The sequence below is a fragment of the Schistosoma mansoni genome, assembly GCF_000237925.1.
Source record: "Schistosoma mansoni, WGS project CABG00000000 data, chromosome 3 unplaced supercontig 0044, strain Puerto Rico, whole genome shotgun sequence".
In the NCBI taxonomy this organism is placed as follows: domain Eukaryota; kingdom Metazoa; phylum Platyhelminthes; class Trematoda; order Strigeidida; family Schistosomatidae; genus Schistosoma; species Schistosoma mansoni.
The window spans coordinates 1696855-1724445 of record NW_017386006.1 but is presented as its reverse complement, the minus strand read 5'-3'; the positions used below and the strand labels follow the sequence as shown (position 1 = coordinate 1724445).

The following is a 27591-nucleotide window of genomic DNA, read 5'->3' as shown; positions in this document are numbered from 1 at the left end:
ATTTCCCAACAATCTCGGTTAATATAAATATATATACATGGATAAGCTACATTATATCTATAACGGGATATAAATCATAAGTTTATTTTTAAATTACCAAGTTTCCGAATGTACAGTTTTATAGAGATGCTATCACTGTCTTTCTAAACAACACCCCATACTTCGTATGGGATTGAGCCTTTTGAGTTATTCCATGAGTGTTAAATCAGTTGTTTCTGATGTCCTGCTTCAGATTAGCTTATTTTATAGATTAAATCGGTTTCACTTGCTCATTTGTTTCAGATGACTCTCTTATTAGCTTGACCTCTGACAATTTTGTTAAGCAACTTCTTAAAGTAAGTGGTTGTTATATCCCATCCCCGTCGCCAGTTGTTATTATCGATTGCTTGCCTATGAGGGAACAGTGAATTTACTGATCGCTCAATGATACACAAAAACCGTATGAGCAGTCTTGAGTACTTATTAGTCCTGCTTTCTGCCTATCCCAGTCAGTTAAGTCCAAAACACCAATAACAGCCTCTGCAATATGAATCATTATTCTCAAACTTACTGGGTTTATATACCAATCAAACAGACCACATCGTAACATAAAATAGAAAATAGAAAATGTACAAGATTTAGCCAAATGTGGCTGTGAATAGGAGGAACAGTAATGGTAAATCGTATAATAATAGTTCATAGGTCAAAATAAAGCTCATAATAAAAGGAACATGAATATGAATAGTTAAGTTACTTAGCAATTATACAATAGGAAATATACATATCACATTGGTCCATAAATAGTTTTCAAAGTTACCATTCATGATTCTCCACGGGATATAACAGTGATGATAGATCAGATGTGAGTTGGATTGGGAAGACTTCAAGATTCTGGATTGATGACATTCTCAGAAGATAACTTAATGGAAACAATAAAAAAGCATTCCAACTATTAACTAATGTCAAACAATCACATGGTCAGATGTCAGCCGATAAGAATACAAGAAAAAACTGAAAAACAACGAAATCTACAGTTGCAATGCGTCAGAAATAAAAGTATCAGAATGAACTGGTTTAACCTCTGTAGGATAAATCGAAAATTCATGATCTCAACTATTAAAATTACTATAATATTCACCAAACCTCTTCTGGTAATAATCAACATATGCTCACTAGTGGCTGGCTCCATGAGGTATTTCGCTGAGTTCTAATGAGAAGCAGTGATCAGTGTAGTTCAACCAGGTCTGATGTGAGAAAGCAACTCATTGAAGAGATTGATGGTTGTGTCACTCAATTTCGTGGATCGGTTGAAGTCAGACATGAACACCGTTGGATGCTGGCATAGTGGTCTAGTGGTTAAGCGTTCGCGCGAGAAACTGATAGTTCCTGTGTTCGAATCTCGCGAGATGGGATCGTGACGCACACTGCTGAGGAGTCTCATGGCAGGACGAAACGGCCATCCAGTGCTTCCAGGTCTTCCATGGTGGTCTAGCTTCAACTGATTCATGATCTCAACTATTAAAATTACTATAATATTCACAAAACCCCTTCTTATAATAATTAAACTGATGTTAAGAATGATAACGAAAGCTTGTTAATTAGACCATACCACTCAGAGAAATCGACATTACGAAAAACATCTGCGTAAGCTACAAATATTCTCCGTTATTTCAAGAATTTTATAATTACTGAATTAATGAAGAGATATTCTGTTCGATGACCATAAAATAATATGCAACGCTATGTTGAATTGGCAATTTATTGTCAGAGTTTATTTATCATAGTGTGTGACTTGATGGCTTAACTTATAAATATGACATGAATATAGCATAAAGAGAAGCTACTAATATTTCGATATCCATTAGTACTGTTTACCTGTACTTCTAAAAGTACATTGAAGTTTATATCAGTTACTCAACATTCAGAAATTCCATTTTTACTACAAACAGATTATGGGTAAGCTATCTATGAAAGATATAGTGCATACGTTATTTTACTCGATCATCACAATTTGATAAACAAATGATAAAAATAATAGTCAGTATAGGGTTGTAGGAATTGTTGAATTTCATTGAAACCATGAACCAAATAAAGTTAAAGAAATATTGAGAATCTAGAAGCACTGGACGACCGTTCGTCCCAGTATAGTTTCCTCTGCAGTGTCCAGTTTCGACTTGTACAGTATTGGATACCGGTTCAATAGTCTAAAAGCTATGTTCACGGGCGAAAATCACGTTTCTGAGTTCCATCCCAAAGTATGAGTTCGTGGATGCGCACTATAAAGTAGTCCCGTGTTAGGACAAAGTGGCCATTCAGTGCTACAAAATTAAAATGTCTAGTTTTGATCAGTTTGTAATTTTGATGGTGAATATTGTAACTACACTTTGATGATTAGTTTACGGTAATACTTCTTTCATTGTCATATTAACACCCAAAATTTCTCTTGATTCTACAAGAAAACTTTAAGATGAAATTAAGCATAAAGACACAATGGAAAGCAACGACGCAGCTGAAAGATTAAGACTCCGCAGATGATCTGGCTCTTCTATCAAATACGCAACAACAAATGCATGAGAAGACGACCAATGTAGCAACAGCCTCAGCATCAGTAGGTCTCAATATAAACAAAGGGAATAGCAAGACTCTCCGATACAACACAACATGCATCAACCCAATCACATTTGACAGAGAAGCTTGGAGAATGTGAAAACCTTTACATATCTGAGCAGTATCATTAATGCAAACGGTGGATCTGATGCAGATATAAAGACGCAAATCGGCAAAGCAAGAGCAGCACATTTATAACTGACGAACATCTAGAACTCAAAACAATTGTCAACCAACACCAATATCAGAATTTTCAATACAAATGTCAAGACAGTTCTACTGTATGGGGCGGAGACGTTGAGAACTACAAAAGCCATCATCCAGAAGATACAAGTGTTTATTAACAGTTGTCTACGCAAAATACTTCGGATCCGTTGGCCAGACAGTATTAGCAACAAACTACTGTGGGAGTGAACAAACCAGATTCCATTCATAGGATGAAGGAATCAGGAAGAAACACTGGAAGTGGATAGGACACACATTGGGGAAAGCATCCAACTGCGTCACAAGACTAGCTCTCGCTTGGAGTTTCGAACGCCAAAGGAGAATAGGAAGACCGAAGAACACACTAATCCGGATAAGTGGAGACAGACATGAGAAGAATGAACAAAAGTTGGATAGAATTAGAAAAGAAGGCCCAGAACAGAGTGGGTTGAAGAATGCTGGTCGGCGGCCTATGCTCCATTAGGAGTAACAGGCGTGAGTAAGTAAGATTACTAACTATGATTCTCCTTATAAGCAAAAATGGATATTGCCTAGCAGTGGAATCAAGGACTCTCATTTCGTCCTATAGAGGCAACACTCACAGTATGCACACATACCGATAACAGACTGATCAATTACAGTCCTAAACATCAATGAAAAGATTCAAACAGAACAATACCAAGTGAATTTATGATTCTCCTTATTCACAAAATATAATCCAATTATGAAGCTTAGCATAACTCCGCCTGTAGCTCCTCTGGGGGTTACTGCCGGTCCCAAGCCCACACAAAGTAGGAGGGTTGGGCATGGGGTTAGCGACCCCATCCCGTAGAAAATCAACTCGTTAAAAAAACGCTAACCAGAAAAAATCATTCGAACCATTTAATGAAGCTTAGCATAACACAACATTCAAATTTGTATACAAACGAATTATATTTTCTAAACAGAACAAAAAAGTTTGCGTTCCAAATTTTTGTTTTTTTTTTAAAAAAACCCACAAAAATTGTAAAGTCATTGTACTTATTTATTTATTTATTGAATTAAGGACAATTCGAATTATTACATTATGACATTAAATATGACCTGATATATTTATTTTTTTTAATTTTTTTTTAAAAAGTATAATCATTCATGCATAAACTATACAAATATGTTTAAATGAATTACTTCATTAAAACCAACAACAACAACAACAACAACAACAACAACAACAACAACAACAAGGGAGTTCAACGAAAAGGATCTGGTTCTCGAAATTTCATTATTAAGCTTATTTTTATACATATAGTTGAAATCATGAGTCAATTGAAGCTAGACCACCATGGAAAACCTGGAAGCACCTGGTCGTTTCGTCCTATTGTGGGACTCCTCATCAGTGCGCATCCACGATCTCGCACTGGCGAGATTCGAACCCAGGACCTACTAATCTCTCGCCAGAGCACTTAACCGATAGACGTTATTCTTGTACATTATGATCTTTCAATTCTCAAGGAAAAGTTTAAACGACTTTTTCTGGTTATTATTTTGTAGAGAGGTTCTTTTTTTAAAAAGATGGAACACTTAACTGTGCAATCAACACTCCTTCTTTACCCAGGCTTGGAACCTGTGGTAATCCTAAAAAAAACACCAGGTAATGTTATTTATTTATGAGCAATCAGCAGAACTGCTTTTTTGCTTGACAAAGTTACTGGTTCAGTTATTTTATTCATAGTTAATCTAATTTTAGATCATCATATGCTCACTAGTGACTGGCTTTAAGAGGTATTTTCTGGAGTTCTAGTGAGAAGCCTTGACCAGTGGAGTTTAACCGTGTCTGCTGTGAGCCAGTGACTGACTGAAGACAATGGTGGACGGTGACGCAAGACTATGAATCGATTAAAGTTATATATTAACACCGGTGGATGCCATCTCAGTGGTCTACAGGTTAAGAATTCGCTCACTAAACCGAAGGTCTTGGGTTTGAGTCCCACGTGTGGAATTGTGGATGCTCACTGATGAGTATTACCATACTAGAATGAATTCATTTTATTTAACTTAATTCTTGTCAACTACTTACAGATCATGATATTTAAAAAATTGTAATTATAAAATGGGTTTTAAATTATTTACATTACTTTCAGTCAAACTCTTTTATGTAAATAATTTACACCCATAACTCTTAGATAACTCCGCCTGTAGCTCCTCTGGGGGCTATTGCCGATCCCAAGCCCAGATAAAGGAGGAGGGTTAGGCATGGGGTTAGCGACCCCGTCCCGTAGGAAACCAACTCGCTAAAAAAAGAAGCTAACCACAAAAAATTATTCAAACCATTTAAACTTCGCCCTGGGAGTTGAAGGAATAATTATGACGTCTCATGATGAAAGCCGAGCTCCTACGGAAGTCATGAGGCCGATGCACCTTCTAGCAACCAGAGCAACAATTTTTATAGGTACATGGAACGTCCGGACAATGTGGGAAACCGGGAGAGTCTTCCAAATTGCTGCAAAAATGAGAAAATACAACCTGAGGGTGCGTGGGATCAGTGAGACACATTGGACGTAGGTTGGACAACAACGACTAGCTTTAGGGGAGCTTCTGTTATACTCCATAACTCTTAGATATCACAGGTTGAAATAAAATCGATCCATCCTATTCTTCTCAAATATCTAATATATTTTTAACCATGTACCTTGTCAATTTTATTATTCAATTTATTTAAATAAAAATTATTGGTTTAAAACTTAAAAAAATTGAAACACTAGAATATTACGGCAAAACTATTGAACTGAAAATATTCATTTACAAAATTTAATTATTGTATGGTTAACAATATTGTGATTGATAGACAAATTTCAATAATTTTTAATAGTTGAGATCATGAATCAATGGAAGCTAGTCCACCAATTGAAAGCACTGGACGGTCGTTTCGTCCTATTGTGGGACTTCTCAACAGTGCGTATCCACGATCCCGTCCCGCTCCGTACATTAGAACTGTCTTGACGTTCGTATTGAAGATTCTCACTTTGAAGTTAGTTGATAGTTGTTTTGAGTTCCATATGTTCTTCAATTGTAGAAATGCTGCCCTTGCTTTGCCAATCCTCACCTTTACATCTGCATCCGATCCTCCTTGTTTATCAACGATGCTCCCCAGGTACGTGAATGTTTCCATCTCTTCCAGAGTTTCGCTATCAAGTGTGATTGAGTTGGTGTTCTCGGTGTTGTATTTGAGAATCTTGCTTTTCCCTTTGTGTATGTTGAGTCCTATCGATGCAGAGGCTGCTGCTACATTTGTTGTCTTCGTCTGTGTTTGTTCGTGTGCATGAGAGAGAAGAGCTAGGTCATCTGCAAAGTTGTAAAAATTAAGTACCTTATAAATATTAATAATTTTGACTTTTTTAATATTCCACTTTCTTTATTCATTGCCTATCTTTGTTATTATTTCTTAAATCGATCATAATTCTTTTCAGTATTTGATTTCATGTTCTGATGATTTATTCGACAAAATAGCTTATCTATACGGTTCTTAGTCCATGCTTCAGCGAAATATATAGCTCAGTAGTTTCATCAAAAGTGGCTAATGGATGTCTTGCTTACGGATCTTCTTACTACCTACTTTTCTATGTTTTTCTATTGAACATCAATAGTGAAATACTATCAGGAATCATGGTTATCTATATATTACCCTTTTACGTCAAAATTATGTTTATCTTTAACCCTACAGAAGTTCAGTTGACCATTTTAGGGTAAGAATTCTTTAGACTAAATAATCACTTGTTTGTAAATTTACTGTTTATTATATTGTCACTAGTGTTTTAATATATCATCTCGTGAACAGTACTTTTTACAATTTGTACTTCATGCTTATGATGTGTAGTTATATGATCTATTTCATTGTTATCTTTGACTCATAAACTGCCTTATTTGGTAATATGCTTTGGTTTGATTTTGTACATGATCGCTATCAATCAAGTGTGCGTATTGTTTCAGTCCCACTAGCAAAGACGATGAGAGGTATTCATGAATTCGATAGCTAGGTTGTTATCAATTTGTACTTATTACTTAACATGTTTGGTTGAAAAATCTATTTCATTGTTTTCACTGACTTTTGAACTGCTTTATTTGACTTACTATTTCTGTATATGTGTAAAAATATTGATTCCCAGTACTCCCAAATTGTAACTCGTCATTTGCGTTGCTATCTGTCTGGTCCTCCTGGTCTCCCGCATTGTCCTGATATTACACGTACCTGTAAAAATTGTTGCTCCGGTTGTTAGAACGTCAAGATAGTCTTACTGTACGGAGCTGAAACTTTGAGAATTACCACAACCATCATCAAAAATGTTCAAGTATTTATACACAGTTGTCTACGTAAGATACTCAATGTCCAATCATGGCAGAGAACAAACCGAATTCCAGCTGAAGAGAAAATTAAAAAAGGACGTTGAAAGTGGATAGGACATACATTGAGGAAATCACCAAACTGCATCATGAGGCAAACCCTAACTTGGAATCGTGATGGGAATAGGAAATGAGGAAGACCGAAGAACACACTGCGTGGAGAATTGGAAGCAAAGATGAAAAGGATGAATAACAATTGGAAAGAACAAGAAAGTATTATCAAGGACAAGGTTAGATGGAAAGTGCCAGTTTGTTTATCAACCAATGTTTCTAACACCCGTATCTACGTTGCATTGAATTTTGTAAAATAGTTTATCAAATAACCAAAAGTTCTCCATAATTCACATGTTAGTAGTTTCAGTCGAAGATATAGAAAACCATCATTTTTTATTATTCCTAATATGCTAAAACAACAAGAATTAACTATATATGACAGTTCCCATGGTTGATCTTAATCAATAGACGTTTCATTCCCTTGCTAAATTGATTGAGTTCTCATTTACTTTAAGCTAAAAATAGAATATTTTATTATCTTACTTATTACAATTTAAGCGCGAGTTTTATTAAAACCTATCAAATAATAGTATTTGTATATATTAGTCCTAAATAAATTTACTTGTGTTATAAGCAAAGATGGATAGTGGCTAGCAGTGGAATACAAGACGCTCGCCCCTTCATTCTATTTGGGACTATTCAGGTGGATGTACCTGCATTTCAGAGATAATGTTCACTTTGGGACTAGAACCCAGTACCTTTCGCTTCAAACGCCATCCCATTATCCACTCAGCTAGTGAGTCCTGATAGCCACTTACTTGTGCAATGGAATGAAGTTTAAATTCAACTTAGTATTGTTTGTTTGAATCTTCCCATTGATGTTTAGGACTGACCACTAAACAAACAATACTAAGTGAATTTACTTGTGTTATATTAACAAGATACAAAATATTCAAGAAACCAAATTACCAATGGTATACAATAATGTATACGTTTCATTTCAAATTGAAATGAATTATAATGGAATTAATATTGGAGAAAAACAAACACTCTTCCTGGTCACTCAATAATAACATTAATAAAATGGATACACCTTAGTATTGTTGTCATTATTATTATTGTTTTTAATTATTGGAACTATGTATCGTGATGACTTGGAAACAAATTTACATGTTATATTCATTTAATAGAAAACAAGCAAATGTTCATCTCTTGTATTTTATTATGTTTTTCCAAATAAAAACTAATAAATAATCTATACATATAATAGAAATAACCAATGGAAACTGTTATAACTTGTGGCCGAGTGGATGCCCTATTAAATGTATGATGTGATAAGACCACCAATTAGAGAGCAGCGAATTATTGATTGGAACAATGACACACGAAAACTGTACGAGCAGTCTAGAGTACGTATCTGTCCTGCTTCTGCCTAACTCAGTCAGTTAAGTCCAGAACAGCCTCAGTGATATGAATCCTTATATTTCAAACAAGCTGAGTATATATACAGATTGACCACATCGTGCCAATAAAATTAAAAAAAATAACATTTGTACAAGATTTAGCTAAATGTGGCTGTGAATGTGGGAGGTAGCAATTAATAGACTAGGGATAACTCAAGAATGATAAATCGTATAATCATAGTCTATAGGTCAAAATAAAGCTTATAATAAGAGGAACACGAATATGAATAGTTTGGTTATTTAGCAATTGTACGATAACAAAATATATGCATAATATTGGTCCATAAATGGATCCCAAAGTTATCATTCATCATTCTTATCGGGACGTAACAGAAAGATTTGAAAAATACAAAAAAATAGATGGAAAGAGAATTCAGTGCTAGAAAATTTTCTTTTTTCGATGAAATTATTCCCTTATGATGCATATTCGGATTTATGGTATACTCAGAATAATAAACTAATAGATGTTAATAATATAGAAATTAAGTCAGACAATGATACAAATGAAAAACACATCAGTCTAGTAACAAATGGAATGTAAACTATTACATGTATATCATTAGCGCGGAGACCGTAGTATGTTAACAGTTAAATTCATGATTCGATTTAAGTTAGAAGAATTGAGTAAGATCATAGATAGATCGAAGTTAAATATTAACACAATTTGATGCCGACCCAGTGGTTTAGAGGTTAAGCATTCGCTCACAAAACCAAAGGTCATGAGTTCGAGTCCCATGTGCAGGAATGTGGACGCGCACCGCTGAGCGGTTCCATACTAGGACGTAACGGCCTCCAAGTGCTTCCAGGTTTTCAATGGAGATCTAGCTTAGATCAGCTCGCGAATTAATCTGATAAAATACATATCAAACAGACAATTTCTATGTTATCAAGTTTGTATTGTAATAGTTAAAATAAACAATACTACACCTAATCATTTTTTTCAATCTCATCTTACCACCTATATCCGTTGATGATTCCTGACCAAATTGATTTCGCTGGACATAAAATAGCTGAAGGCACTCAGTCAAACATGTGCACCAGACCACATGACAATCTGCCGTGAAAAGCTTCTCTTCCTCTAACTAGTCAGTTTTAAAGTCTCATATTACACTTAATCTGCACGCAATCAAATCATACCGTTCATAACAACCGTCATTCTCTACTTCTTTTTTACCTATGAGTTCTATCATTAAAAGATATTTGTATGCTAGTGTTCCCTGATTCTACAAAGTATTCGAACCACTTTTCAATATCATACACTCATTTCAAATGATTGATGGTGACAAATCATAATGAATTGTATACTGAATAAAATATTATTATATCATATAAAACTAATGAATGAACAGTATTTGTTGTAATAAGGGATATACATGGATATGCTTGATAGGCATACGTTTTGTTTAAATATGACCAAAAACATACCCTTCAATTACTGATAATGTTGACATCCGTCAAGTAATGATAATAATGATAATATAGTGATGAGAATAATGTTAAGCTTTTTTAAATAAGCAGTACAACAGTGTATAAACAAAAATTTATCCAAATCATATATTTTTGTGTGTGCACTTTTTATACTAGAAAATGAGTAGTATCGTATAGACTGTTATTAAAAGTCATGATAGAATAACTAATTTTTAGTCTAAACTTCTTTCCTTATACTTTTTATATATTAAACATTACAGTGTATGATTGAATCCATACAAATTGATGATAGTAGTTACCTACTTTGTGTTTAATAAGCAAATGTATGGAGCCGGCATCCGATGGTGTTTATGTCTAACTTCAACCAATCCACGAAGTTTGAGCAACCGTTCACCAATTGTCTTCAATGAGTTCCTATCTCACAACAGACGTTGTTGAACTCCACTGGTCACTGCTTCTCACTAGAACTCCTGGATTTACCTCTTGAAGTCAGTCACTAGTGAGCATATGATTATTATTATCAGAAGGGGTTTTCCCTGGTGGTCTTGCTTCAATTGACTCACGCTTTCAACTATGAAAATACTAAATCTCCAGAAAAACCCCTTCTGAAAATGTATGGAGGTTAAACATATATTTCTTGTTGCTTTTTTATATATCTATCAAAGTTGAATTCATGAATCGATTTAAGTTGGACAACCACTAAAATCTTGAAGGCACTGGATGACCATTACATCTTAGTAAAGGACTTCTCAGCAGTGAGCATTCACGATCCTATACGCGAGACTCGAACCCAGCACTTTATTTTCTGAGACCTGATGAACGAGGCCAAATAATAATTACAGTTCAAGAGACTGGAATTTGAACAATTAAACAATCATTTATACATTCATTTGGTGTTGTTTACTTGTATCTTCCCATTGTTATTTAGGACTGCAATTGATCAGTCTCTTGTTGGTATATGTGCATCCTGTGCGGACTGCTTCGATATTTCCTGAAGTCACAAGTTTTATAAGCAAAGATGGATAGTGGTTAGCAGTGAAATAAAGGATGCGCGTTTCGTCCTATTTGGGACTCGTCAGCTGGATAAAACTGCATCTCAGAGTTGATGTTCAATCTGGGATTCGAACCCAGTACTGTTCGCTTCAATACTCAGTACCTCATTGGACAACATGATGGCGTTTGAAGCAAATGGTACTAGACTCGTGTCTCAGAGTGAACATCAACTCTGTGATGTAGGTACATCCAACTGACGAGGACGAAACGCCCATCCTTGATTCCACTGCTAGCCACTATTCAATCATTTATACAGTTATATAGTTTATTTATGAATAGCAAATAACTTTCAAACATGAATAACATTTCAAGTAATTTGTTTAAGTTTATTGATAGATGGAGTGTTTTGTAACTGATAACAAATAACATTTGAGAATTATATTTTAATAGATAAATAGTGTTGTGTTTTGTTAGAAACCATGACACGTCCAATCTATATATACATGGGCTGAAGTTTTGTAATTAGATTAATTTAAGCTAAACAAACCTTTATATCATTCTATTTACTCAATTTATATCATAGTTTAATTGCGTATTTTTATACATTCAACTTATACAAGTTACCAATAGAATATAATGATGTTCTCAGGTTATGAAAATAGTGATAAAACATGTAAAGAGGTTATATCAAATAATAACTAACATGTAATGGTATATTTCCGTAAATCATGTTTACCATTTGTTCACTATTTTGTTTTAATGACTGGAGTTAGTAGATAATTTAAAGAATTAAAAGTAAATTATAAGATTTCAGTAGAATTAATTACTTTACAAGCAAACATGGATAGTGGCTAGCAGTGAAATCCAGGATGCGCGTTTCTTCCTATTTGGGACTGATGAGATGGATGTACCAGTATCTCAGAGTTGATGTCCACTCTGAGACTCGAACCCAGTACCTATAGTACCAAACGCCATCACGTTATCCACTCAGCTACTGAGTCCTGATAGCCAATTGCTTATGCAATGGAGTGAAGCTTAAATTCAATTTAGTATTGTTTGTTTGAATCTTTCCATTGATGTTTAGGACTGCAACTGGTCAGTCTGTTATTGACATATGTGCATACTGAGCGTATTGCCTCGATATAGCCTAAATTCACAAGCATGGTAAGTAAAGATGGATAGTGGCTAGCAGTGGAATCCAGGACGCGCGTTTGTGTAAAAATAAATTATGATACAATATATTGTAAACAGTTTTTGCGTAATCAACGAATCTATTAAAGTCCTCTAAACATTACTCTGTCTTGCAAGTGAAGAAAGAATGTTCTATAAATTTATTCCTATGGATAGCAATTAGCTATGTTCTCGTACTTTTATAGCGATTCGAGAAAAATTTTAAGTCCCCAAATGATTTTTAGCTACAGTTAAGAACTAAATGTCAGGAATACAAGCTTAAGGTTTGAGGTTGTTATAAACCGATATTAGTTATAATGGGAAACACTTTTTAGTCATTTATATAAATGAATTTCTTGCAGAAATCCAAGAGGTATCATTTAATGAGTTCTTATGATAACTATAATACATTCACTTTAAGGTTTGTTTTAAGATTAAGTCTTTAGGATTGGGATTTGCGTGTTATAGATAATTCACAAAAGAAAGAATTAAAAACGTGATACATTTAACGTTTCCATAGTTGAAATCATGGGTTGACCACCATGGAAAACCGGTAAGCACTGGACGGCTGTTTCGTCCTATTGTGGGACTCCTCAGCAGTGCGCATCCACGATCCCGACTCTCGAGATTCGGACCCAGGACCTACTAGTCTCGCGCCAGAGCGCTAAACCACATTTAACATTATGATTTTTACTTTTTTATTCATTTTTCTTGTTACTTGCATTTTCCTTAAAGAAAAAACTCAAAACGTCTCGTTTCTTATTCCATCTGACTTGTCTCTATACACTATAATTATTAACCCTCAATTATGCAGAAAAATCAAATGGAATCAAATGGATACTTTTTTATATCGTGTGAAATTGATTTTATGCATGAAAGTATATATTACTGAGAGAATGAAAGAAAAGTAATCAACGTAATTTTATATCACAAGAGGGTTTTGTGGAGATTTTAGTAATTGTTATATAGTTGAGATCATGAGTCAGTTGAAGCTAGACCACCATGGATGCCGGTTCAGTGGTCTAGTGGTTAGGCGCTCGCGCGCGAGACTCATTGGACCTGGGTTCGAACCCCACGAGACGGGATCATGGATGAGCACTTCTGAGGAGTCCCACAATAGGACGAAACGGCTATCCAGTGCTTCCAGGTTTTCCATGGTGGTCTAGCTTCAATTGACTCATGATTTCAACTATGAAAATGTTAAATGTATCACTTGTTTAATTCTTTCTTTTGTAAATTATATCATTTGTCTGAAATCCTATGAAAATTAATTATTAAAATGGACTCTATATGTACTGAACATATTCAATGATAATATAGGATACATTAATTAGAGAATTATAAAATCCACTAAATTGTAAACTTTCGCATAATGTTTTATGTTGCCCTTTTTTTAATGTTTAGTAATTGAAGGCAATCAGTATAGAATACTCAAATTAGACTTTATGCTATCTGGTAATCACTACCCAGACTTGCCTGGATTTGTCAGAGAAATGATGCTTCTTAGTGCATTCGAACCTGAGTCACCAAGCTTCAAAATCTGAGACATTACTGTCGAACTACTTAGCTGTCAGGAGCTCTACTGTCGGGCTAAGATATTTACACTCACTGATCAGTTGAGGCTTGAAATGATCAACACTGACGCCTCAGTTTGTGCAGGTGTTTAAATAGGTTTTGAATCCACTAGGCAGCATATGTTCCCAGAAGCTTGTAGATGCATGCAGCTGGCCACTACCAAATGTCAGGGAAACTAGGTACAGAGTTCCATGCTGACTACGTCCAAACTCCTATCACCCAAATAATTTGCGGGCAATGTTGATTATTAAACATTGATCGCTGGAATTCGATTGTCAGGATGGAGTAGACAGATATTAAATTGAACAATTAATCACTCCTTTTCTTAAATTTAGTCATTACATTACGAACTATAAATGCATTTAGCTTTGAAATTATTAATACTTTGTGATAAGACTAATAGTGTGAACCTATCACTGTTTATTGCCACAATGATATACCATTTTTATATCTTTAAAAATTGATAAACATATGGGAAACATTTACTTGAAATGATCTCGAGACAATTAACGCTCATGTTGTTAAGAAAAGACGCTGAATTTTCTCCAACTCAAATCAGATAGAGCCCCCTATTTCAATACAAAGTTTTGTGTCAGATGAAAATGTGATCGGACTCTTGTTAGTGGATGTTTTGTCTTCAAAACTACTCCCTAAACAACGTATTATGCAGTTAATTAACACTAATACATCCCGCGTACAGGTCATCACAATTAATCTAAAACCATTTTATAATAGTACTAAGATGCCTAACGTAATTTAGTATTTCCCTGAAGGATAAACAAACAGCCATAGTAGTCCGTTTATGTGACTACGATTAACTTAATAAAGGAAATATCAGTAGTGATCAAGTTATAAAAAAACTGACGAATAACCGGATAAATTACAGTTCGATGAATTACATTAGATCGATAATACGCCCACAAAACCATTGTTTGGGTTTACAAATAGCAATGAATGTTAGGTAACATTCAGAACATTGCTTTTTATACATTTTATATGAATCAAGTAAGCATATTAATGTTCCAAGTGATTAAAGAATGATAGTAGAAAATCTAATTTCAGTGTTCAGTTAGTAAATAAATTGAAAAACACTCTGATAAAATGTTATTGGATTACATATTAACTTGTAGAATATTTAATAGTTGAGTTCCTTAGTCAATTGAAGCTAGACCAACATGGAAAACCTGGAAGCACTGGACGGCCGTTTCGTCCCATTGTGGGACTCCCCAGCAGTGCGCATCCACGATCCCGCCCACGAGGTTCGAATCCAAGGTCTTCGATCTCGCTCGCTAATGCTTAACCTCGGAATCACTGAGTCACCATCCGACGATGTTAATGTTTAACTTCAAATAAATCACGAAATCGCGCCATCGTCTCCACAAAAACCTCCTTTTTTATTGAATATTTGACGAAGTTGGTCAAGAAGTCAAGTATCAATAGATATATATTCCAATATTTAGTTCTATTTTACAAAAATAAATAATTCTATAACCCTGCTTCTTGGTAATTATCTTTTACTGTGTTAACCTATTGTACTTAGTTGAATGGGTTAATATTTATGCCAAGTCCCACGGTTTTTATAGAGGTCTGACATAAACAATATTGACTTATTTGGTTGAAAAAGATGCGGATTAATAAACTGTGATATTAAGTTTGTATTTGTCAGAGGACTCGATTGGGTAAACATCGAAATTTCGGATTGCGTCAATTCAAAACATGTCGGTGGATTTCAGTCCGCATTTCTTTCAATGCCATGTATGATCGGTAGGGATATCGAAATGGACCCTGTTTATTAACTTATATAAGAAACACCAACCACTCACATAGAGAGAGGTCAACTAAACAAAGCACCCAAGAGATATATAGATATAAATAAGTCTGACGAACCCACAAGGAAAAAATCGTTAACAATTAAAGTTAGAACAGCAGGCTGGTTCAATACTTTTAGTTAAATTAGACAGCTTCACTTCTACGAGAAGCAAGTGGTGATGATGTTTTCTAGGACGACCAGTGAATACAAGTCAGTTCATTATATTATGAAGACTAAAATCTTTGATGAACGATATTGTGGAAATAATTTAAATGATCTTTAAGTTATAATGAAGCCATGAATTTATTCATATGTTTATCATCAAATAAAATTCTGAGATTTCATTAGTGATTCTACAAATACTCCATCACTAACAAGAGAATTTTATCCACTCTCATTATCATTACTATTATTAATGGCTTTATTCAATATTATAATCTGGTACAATATAGAATTCTCAGCGCGAGTTATTTCAACAAGTTTTTTTTACCAAAAAAAAACAAAAACAAACAAACAAAATAAAAAAAACGGAATAGAAATAAAAAAAGGTTTAAGAAAATCTGAGTTTATACAAATTATCGAATTTGAGACATGATTAAGAATACAGGTTATTTACTAGGTCAACTCTAACAGACTGTTCGTCACAAAGTAAATTTGCTAGGTAAGGTATTACAGAACTTTTATAGATTTGCTTGCGTGCATGGATATTAATGTATTTACGTCTCGTTCTACCAGAAGATATACAAGGAGAAAGATATGAATGAAGCGGATGGTTAGTATCTGATAAGATAACACCTGCCAAGAGTTTGCAAGACTTAAGATGTCTGTCCACAAGCATATTAGCAATGACTTCAAAAGATTCACCACATACCTTGCAAACCGCCTTCAGCACTCTACGCAAAACAGCAAAGTCTTTTCTCAAAAGCCCAGGAAAGAATAATGGAGAACAATATAGAATAATAGGTAATATGCAGGAATTTACAAATTGTCAGAGTAAATGGCGAGTAATCCCAAAAGCATGCAGCCTCTTTATGTAGTATGTCAAACGGTAAACTTTTTTCGATAACAGTAAAACATGAGAAGACCAAGAAAGATCAGAGGAAAAAATGACACCAAGATATTTGACCTTCGACACTGTGTTTATTAAGGACTGTTAAGTCGGCTTACGGTAAACTCTATCAGAGCCTCCAGAGGCTCATAAAGAGCCCCGACCAATCAGCGATTAATTAGAAGCTATGCTACTAAAATAACGAGATCCTGATTGGCTGTTTAACACACTGATACTATGGAAACTCAAGGTCCCTTAATTACTATAAAAACCCCTGTATTTTCTGTACATGAATGAACCCTGTAGTAAAGTGCTTCTCTCATACTCGTCTCTTTTCTCTGGTCTTCAAGTTGGTGTATAGTTCTAGCTCGGGGATACAGAAATAGCTTAGGGAAGCAAATATAGCGTGCACAATCGGCCAGACGTAACAAGGAGTCTCCAATGGCACAAGCATTATGGGATCCCAACATAGAGTATAGGTTCTGTCCATGTCTCAAGATAAAATTAACAGCTTGACATTAAGATGGATTGAGTAAGATACCATTACCTAAAGACCACCTTTCAATACGAGATAAAAACTCATTCATTTCTATAAGATGTAAGGAGGTAGAAATCGGCATACATACAGTGAGGTCGTCCGCATATTTTACAAAAGTGTTTTCTGTGGAAGATGGCAGATCATGCAAAAAGAAAGAGAAGAGCAGAGGTGAAAGAACAGCTCCTTGTGGCACACCTATAGTAGACAGTAGAGATGTTGAACGTTTTCCTTCTAATACAGTGTACTGTTCTCTTCCAGAAAGGTAGGAACGTAGCCAATTGGTTATCCAGCTGTCAGTGTCGATGCTGATCAGCTTGTTAAGAAAGAGTTGTCTTGGAATAGAATCAAAAGCAGAAGTATATTTCAGAAAAGTGCATCGAACATATTTCTTATCCTTTTCCAAGCCGAACACTATATTGTGATGCAGAAAAGCAACGGCATCTAATGTGCTTCTTTTGCATTTGTAAGCAAACTAATATGGATCACAGTGCTCTTTTATTGCAGGTTGAAGTGGTTGTATCAGTAATTTTTCCATTATTTTGAGGAAAGGTGAAGTTATTGCTATGGGTCTAAGTTTCACATTTTTATCACCAGAAACTTTCTTTGGTATAGGGATTATCTTTATCTTTCTCCACATTTTCGGTAAGACATTAGTTGAGAAGGGTCTGTTAAAGAAATTCGTGAATGGATAACATAAAACATCAGCACATTTTTTAAAAAGGAGGTTTGGGATACCATCAGGTCCTAAACATTGGGATGAATTCAGAGACTGGAGACATTTTCGGACATCATTTTCAGTGAAACTGGGGACACAATTATTCTTCAAACCCTTGGATATAGGATGCATGATGTCAGATGACTGACGAATAAAGGACTTATTTAAGTCACAAACATTCAGCTGGTTATCGCTTCTAGTCTGCCTATCCCCTGTAATTTCTTTAAAGAGTTTCCACATACTTGGAGAGCTTTTACAAGATAGAAGTTTTTGAGTAAACACAGAGTTGAGACGTCTAATCTCTAGGTCTATTTGACCATTTAACTTACGAACTTCAATAGCGTTTTTCTCCTTGTACATCCTTTCTTTTACCCTCCGTAGTCGTTTTAGTTGTGGAGATGTAAGTCGATCAAAACTTAAAAAGAAGGTTTCGGTAGGACAGCAAATATCAAAACAGAATCTAAGATAACAGGTGATAACATCAGTTGTGTTTTCTATTGAGTCATCTGTAAATAATTCCCAGTTGGTCATACGAAACATGTTTTTCAGATTTTGTAAATTTTCTTCTGAGTAATTCCTATATATTACCTTTTTTGGTATGGTGTATGTGTGTACTCTTTCCATGTTTACCATATACTTTAGGTAGAACACGAATTATACAATGATCCGAGCTAGACAATGGAGCACGTTTGCGAGTCACATATGTACCCACATCATTAATGAAAACCAAGTCTAGATGAGCATTCAAACGAGTAGGAAAATCTACTACATTTAGGTGACCTAGTGATGTAAGGAAGCTACAGTCACATGAATTGAAATCATCACATACAATTGAAAGTGAATCACTGAAGGCAGTAACGGCGAGTTCAGTAAATTTATCAGCGAAGACAGATAGCGTAGATGATGGGCAGTCTGGAGTCATGTAGATATTGGTAACATAAATATATTTGTATTTATTCAGGTGTTTTGGACGACACCTTAAAGTTAGACAGTCAATAAAGGTTGGTTATTACCTAGTCATCAGAGAAGTTCTTAATTAGGTCGAAACATTTGTTCGCTTCTTTCTGGTTCACACTTACATCTTGACAAGGCTAATAACTGATGAGTGTAAACTGTAAACTTAACTAGTCTCTGAAAAAACCTCTGTTTAATTAAACATTGTTAATTACCTGTATCCTTCATAAAAGTCATGTTACGCATACTTTTACAATACAAATATAAATAGCATACAGAACAATCGAAATATCTTGATTTTTATCCTTGACTTTGATATGAGTAGGAATTATTAAACAGTTGCATAATGGTACGAAAAGAAACCATAGTTTCTTAATGTGTTCTGATTTCCAAGTTGATACCAATCCCTGAGAATACAATCAAGTATTACATTTGGTACACAGAAAACTGAGAACTTTTGATTGTCGATTTTGTCTTCCAGGGAAAAATACATCATGTAAAAGAGCCGAAACGTGGAGAACCACTATAATCATCATCAAAAGAGTACAAGTATTTATAGACAGTTGTCTACGTAAGATACTCAATATACGTTGACTGGATACCATCAGTAACAACCAATCATGGCAGAGAACAAACCGAATTCCAGCTGAAGAGGAAATTAGGAAAAGACGTTGGAAGTGGATAGGACATACATTGAGGAAATCACCAAACTGCATCATGAGGCAAACCCTAACTTGGAATCGTGATGGGGATAGGAAATGAGGAAGGCCGAAGAACACACTGCGTGGAGAATGGGAAGCAAAGATGAAAAGGATGAATAACAATTGGAAAGAACTAGAAAGGATTTTCTAGGATAGAGTTGTATGGAGATAGCTGGTGGTTGATCTATGCTCGTCCACAAGTGGTAACAGGCGTAAGTTACGTTCATGTGAAAGTTAACGTTCTGATTATTTTTTATATAATTTTCATATTAATTTAATAAAGAGATATGTGAATTATCCTGTTCAATGTGATGATTAATTACAGTTGTTTTAGAATATCTATTAACTTCCTTAGTATCATAATAGTCGGGCTTTGAATACAAAACATCTGATTGTATACTTCAAAAAACATATTTAACGGATTGAATGATTAACGAGGGTGACCTCCTTAAAAGTCATTGTAAACTTCTAATATCAGCCCATAAATTACATTTCACTTAAAGCCAAAGTTGTACTAAACTACTAAAATTCCAAATATAACGCAGAAATATATTGCTAACGAGTGAATTTATAATCATCATTCTTTAGCTTCAGATGTAAGGTGTTCGGAGGTAGTCAATATAAGGCTTTCGACCTCGGCTTCGTTCCTTTTACCACTCGTCAACAAAGTACATCTGTAATCTTGAGAGAAATGATACTTTCTAGTTTCCTGTTGACTCCCTTCAGTCATCTTATAGTGAACTCAGTGCATATAATATTTAGTCATTTAAAATCGTCATCACATTGTTATTTGATCGATATGATTCGATCAGCAACAAGAAGGACTTGATATAAGTGATATAAGCCACAGCTCAATGATCTATAAGTCGAAAATAGTAATTATTCTCGTGATAAATATTGACATAATTGAAAGGATTTAATGAAATGTTTTCACATTTTATCATTCGGTTAAACTTTTCATCTTCGACTATGCCTTTTACATAGTCTGCTGATTATTTTTACTCTATGAAACATAACTGAAAGAGCTTCGAAACCAAATTCATATCATATCGGAAAGAGGTTTCTACAAATTGTTAGTTTTGTTATCGGGGTTAAAGATTTTTCTCTGATGTACCATTACAAATTGACTAAACTTTTGAAATATTATAAGTTGAATTTCTCTTCAATAGACTAAAGCTATTGTGTTCAGAATAAGATATGAAGTTCTTGAGTTTAGTCTCAAGTAAGATTTTGGATATGCATGAAAAGATAGAAATATATACTGAACTACAACAATTGTTTGATGTTCTGTGATGTTAAAGGAATTCTTTCATCCAGTTTCATTTTATGGTCCAAGGCAACTTCGAATAACAAAAAAAACATGTATATTATTAAATAAAGTAACTATACATTAACCTTTAGGATACAAAATAAAATATTTTGAGTTTATTAATCAACTTCATAATTTCACAGAATGAAGTAAAACTTTTAAGTTTGACCAGCTTCAACTCTGAGATGAAGGTACATCCAGCTGAAGAGTCCCAAATAGAACAAAACGCGTGTCCTTGATTCCACTGCTAACCACTATCCATCTTTGCTTATAATGATCAACTTAGTTTATATAATACTTGAGTTATGCATGATGAAAATGGTAATCATTCAAGTCATATTATGAAAAACAATAAAATAAATTATGTCAAACATTCATTCAACCGTTTAGATAATAAAAAGAATCCTTTGATATAAAATACAGTGATTAATCGAAGCAAAAATTATTATAATGTACTAAAAATAACCAAATTCATATCTTGTTGAGTTATGAATAAAAACTGAAAAAAAGTTTATTTCATCTGTTGTGATGTTTAAGTAGAAATAGGTATTGTTTAGCAGATGTGAAGGCGCGGATCGGTAAAGCAAGAGCAGCATATTTACAACTGAAGAACATATGGAACTCAAAACAACTGTCTGTCAACCAACACCAAGATCAGAAGTTTCAATACAAATGTCAAGACAGTTCTACTGTATGGGGCGGAGACGTTGAGAACTACAAAATCCATCATCCGGAAGATACAAGTGTTTATTAACAGCTGTCTACGCAAAATACTTCGGATCCGTTGGCCAGACACTATCAGCAACATTCTACTGAGGGAGACAACAAACCATATCATATCCAGTGGAGGAAGAAATCAAGAAGAAGAACTGGAAGTGGATAGGATACACATTGAGGAAGCACCCAACTACGTCACAAGACTAGCCCTCACATGGAATCCGGAAGGCCGAAGGAGAAGAGGAAGACCAAAGAACACATTACGCCGAGAAATGGAGACAGATACTAGAAGAATGAACAAAAATTGGATAGAACTAGAAAAGTAGGCCCAGGACAGCATGGGTTGTAGAATGCTGGTCGGCGGCCTATGCTCCATTGGGAGTAACAGGCGTATGTAAGTAAGTGGGTAGCACTAGAATCAGTGACGTGAATTTCCTTCTGTTTGGTATTACTCAGCTGCATTTACCAGCGTCTAATTGTTAGTGTTCTTGCCAAGACTAGGAACAAAGTGCTTTGTATTCTAGGAATTGGGGTGTTATCTTTCGAGCTGACTAAGTTCAAATAGCCCTTGTTCAGTGGAGATGAATCCTATGATTTATTTGCATTTACTTTTATTTCATTACTTACAAAATCATCTACACTAATAAAATAAGGTATTTTTAATATCCTAATGAGTAGAAAAATTAAATCTTCGAACGTCTCGTGACTCATTGTTAGCCGCTTCTTCAGTAGGTAAATAAACGACGGCCGTTCAGTACTTCCACGTTTTCAATGGTGGTCTAGCTTAGAAAGATTTGTGATTTTAATTGTGAAAATTAAATTAATCCAAATTTAAATAGTATAAAACTGTTCAGTCTGATCATTAAAAAAAAAGGTCTGACCAAAGTAATGTCACTCATGTCAGTCATGTCCCTCCAGTCAAGGTGATTTATGTAGAACATATTTGAATATTCATGTGTGTTAATGGATGAAAAATGTGAAAGGATAGAGTTGAATATATATGTATGATGATAGCATGAGATGTGAATAGAATTAAACTTGGTAGCTAGGATAGATAATTCAAGTTGGATGGATAGTAGGGCATTCTTTCAGCATTTAACAATATATGGAAAGCTTCAGCTATTAGCTTTTCCTCGTAGTTGGAAAAGCCTTTTTGTATTATTTTTGATGGCATCCATTGATACTGTCAATCTAATTTCACCAGAGTGATATAGCATTGACATAGTCAGACCTGATTTTTTCGATTGATCATACTAAATATTTTTGCATTATTCCTTTTTACTATTTAAACATACTTACTTACTTACTTACTTACGCCTGTTACTCCCAATGGAGCATAGGCCGCCGACCAGCATTCTACAACCCATGCTGTCCTGGGCCTACTTTTCTAGTTCTATCCAATTTTTGTTCATTCTTCTAGTATCTGTCTCCATTTCTCGGCGTAATGTGTTCTTTGGTCTTCCTCTTCTCCTTCGGCCTTCCGGATTCCATGTGAGGGCTAGTCTTGTGACGTAGTTGGGTGCTTCCTCAATGTGTATCCTATCCACTTCCAGTTCTTCTTCTTGATTTCTTCCTCCACTGGATATGATATGGTTTGTTGTCTCCCTCAGTAGAATGTTGCTGATAGTGTCTGGCCAACGGATCCGAAGTATTTTGCGTAGACAACTGTTAATAAACACTTGTATCTTCTGGATGATGGATTTTGTAGTTCTCCACGTCTCCGCCCCATACAGTAGAACTGTCTTGACATTTGTATTGAAACTTCTGATCTTGGTGTTGGTTGACAGACAGTTGTTTTGAGTTCCATATGTTCTTCAGTTGTAAATATGCTGCTCTTGCTCTACCGATCCGCACCTTTACATCTGCATCAGATCCACCATGCTCATCGATGATGCTGCACAGATATGTAAAGGTTTTCACATCCTCCAAAGCTTCTCTGTCAAGTGTAATTGGATTGGTGCATGTTGTGTTGTATCGGAGAGTCTCGCTTTTCTCTTTGTTTATATTGAGACCTACTGATGCTGAGGCTGCTGCTACACTGGTTGTTTTCTCCTGCATTTGTTGTTGCGTGTGTGATAGAAGAGCCAGATCATCCGCGAAGTCTAAATCGTCAAGCTGCATCCTACCTGTCCACTGTATCCCGTGATTTCCTCCAGATGTTGACGTCTTCATGATCCAGTCGATCAGCAGGAGAAAGAGAAAGGGTGAGAGTAAGCAACCTTGCCTAACACCAGTCTTTACCTCAAATGAGTCAGTGAGTTGTCCTCCGTGGACGATTTGGCAGTTTAGTCCATCATAGGAGTTCCGTATGATATTGACTATCTTCTCAGATACGCCGTAGTGTCGAAGGAGCCTCCATAGTGTCGTCCTGTCCATGCTATCAATTCCCTTCTCGTAGTCAATGAAGTTGATGTAGAGTGGTGAATTCCATTCGATTGATATTTCCACAATGATACGTAGAGTTGCGATTTGATCTGTACACGATCTATCCTTACGAAATCCAGCTTGTTGATCTTGAAGTTGGGCGTTCACGGAATCCTTCATCCTGTTTAACAACACTCTGTTGAAGACTTTTCCTGGTATTGAGAGAAGAGTGATGCCCCTGTAGTTATCGCACTTGCTGAGATCTCCTTTCTTTGGTATCTTGATCAGAAGTCTTTTTTTCCAGTCTATTGGTACTTGTTCTTCGTCCCAAATCTTACTGAAGAGGGTGTGGAGTATCTTGGCAGTTGCTGCTACATTTGCTTTCAGTGCCTCTGCCGGGATGTTGTCTGGTTCCCACTATTTAAACATGGGTTCATTTAATTTGTTTATCTATTCGCTGAAGAAGTGGCTTATATTGAGTCACGAAACGTTAGAAAATTTGATTTTTTTTTCAACATATCAGGATATCGCAGTTATACTAGTTTTCTTCATAACAATCTACCTACTACTCAATTTATTTGAAATTATCAAGTCAAACTGTCATATGCTGTGAGTGTGTGCGTGCTCTGTTTGATATATGAACGTGATAAAACCGCCTATCAGATAGCAGTGAATTTATTGGTCGCCCAATGATACACAAAAGCCGTATGAGCAGTCTTGAGTACCTGTGAGCCCTGCTATTTGCTTACTCCAGACAGTTAAGTCCAGAACACCAATAACACCCTCTGCAATATGAATCATTATTCTCAAACATACTGGGTTTATACACCAAACAAACTGACCACATCGTATCATAAAATAGAAAATAAAAAATGTACAAGATTTAGCCAAATAGGGCTGTGAATAAGGGGAATAGTAATTATTGGACTAGAGATAACTCAAGAATGGTAAGTCGTATAATAATAGTTCATAGGTCAAAATAAGGCTTATAATGAAAAGGAACATGAACATGAATAGTTAAGTTACCTGGCAATTATACAATAGGACTAATATACATCATATTGGTCCACAAATAGTCCTCAAAGTTACCATTCATAATTCTCCATGGGACACAACACAAACCTTAGCAAACATACCTACAAACATCTACATTGTTTTCATTCAGTTTTATTTCCATATCTATTATCTTGTTATTATTGTAAGTAGTTCATATATATTGTGGACATTGTTTAGCATAAATTTATTATCATCAACCTAATTAGATATATCACTACTGAAGAGTACACTTAGTATTGTTTACATGCTTTTTCTGTAGATGTTCATAATAAAACATAATCGACCAATGTTTTCAATATGATCGACATCAAACATTCACTGTAATATACGGTTACATTTATACAGACATATACATATCACTAAAACGAAACAATGGGATTTGAATATCAGTTCTATTTCATAAAATGCATATCAAACTTTTTGATGGAGTTTTTTTCTTTGAACTAAATCACAATTATCCGCCTGAGCTATAAAACTTCTCCAACATCTCATTATCAAACTTTGAAAACATAAACTTATTCAAATGATATTTCATAATTTTACGTCAGTCAGTCAGTCAGCTACAACATAGGACCAGGCACATTTATGCATCGGTTCAAGTTGCCATACTTCATCAACACAACAAGATGAACACCAAATTCATAGAAGTAGTTAATTTAATTGTGGAAATATATATAAAAGAAAGATTGTATATAAGGATATAGTATAGGAAGGAAAAAAGTTACGAAGCAATTTTAATCTCAAGGTTTAAGGGAAGATAAAAAGTGTATACACCTACGCCATTGTGATCGATTCTAAGCCATGTCACACAGAGTCTCCAACCATTGGTTACGATAGTCACGCGGACCCCAACCAGGTAGTCTGTATCTGCCAACATGGCTCAGACTAGAAGTTAGTGACTTCAAGCACTGATGCCACGTTTTGGTTCGGCCGCCCTTGACTCTCTTCCAACCATCCCCTACACTAGTCAGCATAGCGAGTCGTGGTAATTGGTGTTCAAACATATGTAAAACGTGACCCAACCATCTCAGTCGATGAAGATTCATGACCTCATCAACTGATTTACCATCATTTCCTAATACCCTGTGTCTAACCTCACTATTACTTACCTGGTGATCCCAGCGGATGTGAGCAATATTTCCAAGACATCTGTGATCAAATACTAGTAGCTTACGATTTTCTTCTACTTTTAATGGCCGCGTTTCGCAGCCGTAAAGTAGGTCTATGATGAAATTGAACAAAAGTGGAGATAGTGAACCGTCTTGACGGACACCATTTGAGTATACAAAATCATATAACAGTTTTCCATAAACCTTGACTCAACTGGTAGTGTTCGAGCAAAGAGCCTTCACAAGATCTATGTGCTTCTAAAGTACACCTTTTAATGACAGACACTGCCACAGAACTTCTCGGTCTACAGAGTCAAATGCTGCTTTTCAGTCAAGAAAAACTATGATTGTCGGACGCCGATAAGCATGTATGTGTTCTAAAACCTGACGAATAGTAAATATGTGGTCGATACAGACATGACCAGGTCTGAAGCCAGCCTGATTTTCTTGTGTTTGCAGTTCACGAGTTCTTGTTAGGTGTCCGATAGTTATTGAGACTAGTATTTTAGATGTTATGTTAGTCAAACTAATCCCTCTATGGTTATCACAGGATGATTTTTACTCCTTATATATTGAGACAATCAGTGATTGTGACCAGTCAGATGGGATTACGTTCAACTCCCAGATTTTAGCTAAAATATTAGTCAATCTAATCGCTAAAACTAGACCAACATATTTAAAGACATCTGGAGCCAATCCATCTGGACCAGCTGCTCTTCCTCGTTTCAGATTAGCTATAGCCTTTTAAACTTCAGCTAGATTTGGGTGACCTACTTCAATGTTCCATTCAGACTGTTTGGAAATGGTGGGTAATATAGTACATATTAATATTCAATTTAATATATTCGAGTAATAATTAAAAGATATGACAGTGGTTAATAAATGAATAAGATCATCAATCACGTCATCTCCGTTGAATGAAATCACATAAGTAGTACACATATAGCATATCCAAAAGAATTTCAGAACGATTGTCAATCAATTTAATATGTATCAAATCATTTAGAAGAATACTAAAAGTAGATATATTATAAAAATATGTGTAGAAACATTAGATTTTCTGACGTTTCGTGACTCAGTGTAAGCTACTTCTTCAGAGAATAAATAACCAAATGTTAACATTTGAGGTATTACAAATATATTACTATTTATTTATAACAATCTACGCAATGATCAATTTATCCAAAATTATCAAATCAAAACTTGGTAATGATACCTATATATCATTCAGTTGATCCTTATATACATAATTCCAATTAGCCTTAGTAACTAATTCATTACAACTCTTTGACCTAACTTTTTTTCTCAAAATTTATCTAAAAAATTTAATATTTCTATTTTACTTACCAAACTTATATTATTCTTTATCTCTTTTATCATCTTTTATAATATCACAATAATAAGTTCATTATTCAGTTTAGTCAGGTATTTATTTTTTGTTTCTAACTAAAAGTTATTATTATGCTTTGTTTAGTTATAT

At 35.0% G+C, this 27591-nt stretch overlaps 1 non-coding gene across 1 annotated transcript; it reads right to left on the bottom strand.

Annotated features, from left to right (window-relative positions):
* Positions 1-11973: 11973 nt before the first annotated feature.
* Smp_tRNA_00713_Pseudo_TTG.1.1 lies at positions 11974-12045 on the bottom strand. The gene has a single exon. It is a non-coding gene (tRNA).
* Positions 12046-27591: the final 15546 nt, after the last annotated feature.